Raw genomic sequence first — 5518 nt, forward strand, 5'->3', positions numbered from 1 at the left:
TCTACAGACACGAGGTTTTCGTACTGACCGTGAGTTGATGACTGGCCTCACTCACTGCGCACTGATGACTGACTGACTCTGAGTGACGTGCTTTCAGGGTTGCCAGATTGTTTCGACTGGATTATCGTACATGAGCCTTAAAATTGTCGTTTTTCAACCAAAATTATCGTACACAGTTTCAAAATAATAATTAGGGAGTTACATGATCGACTTATTTCAAAATATTTTAGAATAATTGTTTAATTAAACACATATGTATATACCTAAGGTATGTATCGTACATCGTACTGGACCAAAAATAATAGTACATGTATGATAATTATCGTACGAATGGCATCTCTGCGTGCTTTTGCCGCGGCCCGCCATGATCATCGGGAATATCCCTAAACCAACCTTTAAAAATTCCCCAAATCAGAAGTAGACTATAATTTCTCCTAGTATTCTATAACAAAATATTCTATATGTTGTATCTTTAATTGGATTTACTTTTTATTATTACAGTTGTGAAACACAAAACTAAAATTTAGTTTATTTACAAAATTACTTAATGCATAGCTTACTAGTGTTTTGATTTCAGCGTGCGGTCTGAAATATACGTTCATATAATTATAATTTTCAAAACACTCAACAGATTATTCATGGGCATATTCAAAATAGTTTTACCTGTGGAGAATTTTTTAATGGTTACGTTCTGAGTGGGAACTTAGTCCGGGAAAGTCTCCTTATAACAGTTACATAAAGTTCAACAGGGGAGGATAGGAGCACTTACTCTCGGGGCACAAACACCCTGCTAATACTTTACTGTCACAATTCACTAACCATCACTCACATACAAAAGGGAAATTTTACTGTCCAGAGGCCTAAGCACTCCACACGTAGGATTAATAATAATTTATGGCCTACTCTAGCTTTGTCAGGTCTATAGTCATTTCATTCTCAGGCTCTGTTCCGGCTCCGTCCCAGCTACCCCAATGAAATGCTGGACAGTTATTTTACGTTAATGTAAGGTAGACAAAATCAAAAATGGGAGCAGTGATGTAAAGTAGTTTAAAAGTTTAAAGATAAGGATCTTTACCTTCGAAGCAAATATATTAATGCAAAGTTCCTCGCTGTTACCACCTATAGACTTACTTAGGTTTTCTCTTTAAATATTGGGTACTTTGTCCCGTGAACAACTATTCATTTCACACATTAAAATAAATGAGGGAGCAAAAATACTAAGGAGGTTTAATCAACCTAATACTGATTTATTTCACAAATTTACATGAAAGAAACGGACATCTTAACAAAGGCAAAAAATGGTATAAAAAGAAAGCAATTCAAAATGATGAAAATTAGTTAGTTAGACACGTGGTCTACAATAATCAAAATCAAAATGGGGTCTGGCACGTGGCCCACGTGACCCAGACTATGTTAGTCTCAAAAGGCAAAAAATTGTATAGAAAAAATATATACACACAATCCCACCGCACACAGTCCGAATAGTGTAATTAGCCAGGTACCCTATCAAGTTAAAATTAGTCTAAGCTAATAAAAAATGGGGGAAAACTAAATGGCCATTGATGTAGTACCTGCACTCCTTTGAAGTTTAGTCCTCTGCCCGTGATAGCTGTTGACCTGGTTGTTGCACTAATTGGCACGCTGTACTCTTGCCTGGCTCACCCCAAGAATTCTCACTGTGGCTGCAACTAGGTACACCAGGGACCTCTTCTCAATCTCTCCGACCGGCAGCAACAGGACTCGTTGGTGAGACACGTTTTGGAAGAGAGAGTGGGGTGAGCCAGAATTGGCCGGGTTCAATGACCAGGCAGGTCAGCAGGCCAGGGCAGCTCCTCGTAGAATGTGGTCGACACAGAGGTCGAGTAGATCACCTGGCTTCACCTTGCCAAACAAGTGACGGTCATGATGCGCATGGTAATCCATTGGGGTTGCTGGGACGGAGCCGGAACAGAGCCTGAGAATGAAATGACTATAGACCTGACAAAGCTAGAGTAGGCCATAAATTATTATTAATCCTACGTGTGGAGTGCTTAGGCCTCTGGACAGTAAAATTTCCCTTTTGTATGTGAGTGATGGTTAGTGAATTGTGACAGTAAAGTATTAGCAGGGTGTTTGTGCCCCGAGAGTAAGTGCTCCTATCCTCCCCTGTTGAACTTTATGTAACTGTTATAAGGAGACTTTCCCGGACTAAGTTCCCACTCAGAACGTAACCATTAAAAAATTCTCCACACGAGTGGTCCTTCGAACCGGATCTTTTACCTTTGACTTGTGAAGCATTAACGTAATTAATCAGCTTGATTAAGCATATAGTAACTCGCTTTATCACTTACCCACACGCACACAGCCAGTTTGTCGAATGTGTAATGCCCAGACTTTAATTGGGAAGAGAAATTTGTAATCATCATGATGTTTTTGTATCGACCACGTGTTTAAGGAAAGAACTACGTAACCAGGTTAATTTGTTGCTTGAATGTTCTCTACAGAAAGACTAGAATTTGTCGTAGGAACTTCACTTTGTCTCGGATCCGTTCACCCACGTGTGGCGGAATCCACTTATACCAGAAAGTTCTAAGCTACTTGAACTAAGGTTTTTTTTTGTTGTTCAGACGCCCGTGTTTACTGCTCAGCTAGAGCGCCGGTGTACTCGTCCTGTCAACTAATTTTGCTAGCTAAGCATCTAATTTGTAACATTTTGTACCTTGGTCTACCTTCCTTTGTGTCGTTTACCTTCCCTAACAAACCTTAACTTTTCTAACTAACGTTTCCCGTATACCTAGCACATGTCCTTGTCCTACAGAGCGAATTGGTGCAACATAATTTCAAGTGTTCTTACGAGTAACGTAGAAACTTAACCCCAAGTCCGTTTCATTCCACGTGTTTGTTCCAAGATGGCGGATCTTGTTTACAGCCCAAACTAAGGGTTCGTAATTGTTTGCTACCGTAAGTAAATTACTGCGTGTAGTTAATTTAATTTCCTTTAGCGAGGAAATATTGTTTTTGTCCTTTAGCGAGGATATTTTTGTTTTACCTCCGCGTGAGGGAAATTTTATATTTGTTTAGCCTCCACGAGAGTGCCCTTTAAAGTCGCTGCCTTGTGCGCCAATCTACATTTTGATTAGTTCAGTGGTCGCCTTAGTGCACCCGTAATTGTGAAATCGTCACAACAGTGTCAGCCTCGACCTGTTATTTTAACATTTAACTTGAATCTTTGCATTCATAAGCCCATGTGCTTTCTAATATGTTCTACTTTAAAGTGAATTGATTAGTCATTATCGCCACTCGCGTAAATAATTCTGTTTAGTAAAGTCTAAAGTCACGTGACCTGGGCATCGTCTGCTTTGTTGGACCCGGTCACTTTGAATTTTTAAAGTAATTTCATGATTTATATGTTTTTTGTCCATTTAACTTTTTCTCCCATCATGAGTAAATTTAGATATTCATTTATCACTCTTGCAAATTTGTAAAGTTTCATTTTTACATTTCTTTTGAAAATTCAGTTACCCCTTGTTTGCTTTTACGAATCCGTTCATCAAAACGTGGTCATTCCAAGATGGCGGACTTCACTAGTAACGTAACCATCCCTCCAACGCCTAAGGCGGAAACGCTTAGCCCCGAGGAGATTAACGCTAGGCTTAAGGAACAGGAGTTGACGTTCACCTTTGTGTGTGAGGACGCAGACCTAGCACTTCATGCTCTCGCTTCAGTAGATTTTCCCAACATGGGTCCTGAAGCCGTGGGTCATTTTAAAACTGAAATTAGTAAAGTAAGAGATGAACTTTTTAATTACAAGAATTTTTGGAGACGTCATTACGACCATCCCATTGTTAAATTAAATTATCCCGTACTTGCTGCCTGGTCGAGTAAAGTTGAGATTGCTTTTAATAGCCTCATGGCTCATCCAAATTTACTTATAAAACCTAATCAGTCTTGTTCTTTTTCGAGTGCAACACCTTCAGTGACACGTTCCCTAATTGAAACTTCTAATATATCGGCAGTCAAGCACAATGTTCATAATTTTGTCTCAATTCCCCAACCAGTAAAATCATCACATTTCAATACTATGTTGCCAACACGGCATACGATTAGTGAGTTTGTGTCAGTCCCACGTGCTCCGTCTTCATCTCCGAGCCTTAAGCCACCAGCGTATGATCGCCCTCATCCCCCTTTGTCTTTGCCGCCGGTGACAGTCCGTCCCGGAGAAAACCCCATTCATCGTCTTAACATGGACCCCCCAAGTGGTAGCGCAGATACCACACAACTTAACCGTGTGCGTGATGGCCAGCAGAGGCCTGTACCGGTTGTAGATTCAATCATTAAAGTCGTACCATCCCATGGACCAGTGCTCACGTTGCCTGATTGTCCTATTCTTAAGCCCGTAACTTCCGCTCCAACCCGTGTCAAAGCTAGAACATCCCCGTTAGGATTTGAAACCCGCCCTCAGAAAGAGCCGCGTGATCGCAAGGTTAAGACTTTAGTTGTCAGAAATGAACCTTGTGCACTAACGGCGGATTTAGCGAAGGTCACACATGTAGACCTAGCACCAGAGCTTAGAGCCTGTTTACAAATCAATTTGCTTAAGGATAACGGTACCATGAACATCATTCATTGTTTTTATTCAGTTTTATATGGCGCAACTGTAAGCATTTATTATTATTATTGCCAAGTCGTACAGCAGCATTTTCCAGGTCAATCACTTGCTTTAACCTCAAAGCGTAAATTTAATTTTTGCCTTGACAACTTGTCATGTTGCCATAATCCCCCTGACATCCTTCAGCTCGTGCTGAAATTAAGTATTGTTTTTAATGTTCACCTTGCAAACGTTTCCCTTGAAAATGACATCCAAGACCTTAGTTGTCAGAAATACGATGTCCCCAAGGACCTAGTTTGTCTCAGTTTGTCATTCAGGCTAGTGTCAAATAACTTTTCACCTTTTAACACCGAGAAGGAGGTAACTTTTCTCCTTTTGTCAGGCGACAAATTCAAAGCTTTCATCACGCCAGTCATTTTATATATAAAATCATTTAATGTAAAACGTTGGGTGTCAGACCGGGATTGGGATTCACCCCCATAATTTTTAATTTGTCATTTGGCCTGACTTGTTGCTGAACTCGACTGACATTGGATTACGTTTTCTTTGCTCTATCCGTACCCCTAGGGTGGGAAGAATTGAGTACTTTTAATCGTTCTATTATTATTGCATCGTACGTTTAAAGTTAAAACTGATCATATGCTTAACTTAGCGCTTCCGTGAAGCATTGCCTGCGTGGTTCAATTTTCCCCAAATTCGCGTGAAAGCATAACTTTTGATTCAATTGATTTCAATTAACGTTGACAGCGGTTTGTTAACTTTAAACGGACGTTGATGTGAAGAACAACTTCACTCTTCATTCAGCCAGTATCCTTATCTCACTCATACTAACAAGTAGTTGAATCACATTTGCCGGAACTAACCCCTCTCCCTTTTTCTCCCCTTTATCCCCAGGGTGTGAAGAATTTTCTTCACTCTTCTTCTTTTAAT

General features: G+C 40.1%; 1 long non-coding RNA gene across 1 annotated transcript in view; it reads right to left on the reverse strand.

Annotated features, from left to right (window-relative positions):
• Nucleotides 1–52, reverse strand: part of LOC137646924 (uncharacterized) — a 36461-nt gene extending 36409 nt beyond the window's left edge. Inside the window, exon 1 of the long non-coding RNA XR_011045496.1 lies at nt 1–52. This exon is cut by the window's left edge and continues 49 nt beyond it. This is a non-coding gene — a long non-coding RNA (uncharacterized lncRNA).
• Nucleotides 53–5518: the final 5466 nt, after the last annotated feature.

Source organism: Palaemon carinicauda, chromosome 9 (assembly GCF_036898095.1).
Source record: "Palaemon carinicauda isolate YSFRI2023 chromosome 9, ASM3689809v2, whole genome shotgun sequence".
NCBI classification, from domain to species: Eukaryota; Metazoa; Arthropoda; class Malacostraca; order Decapoda; family Palaemonidae; genus Palaemon; species Palaemon carinicauda.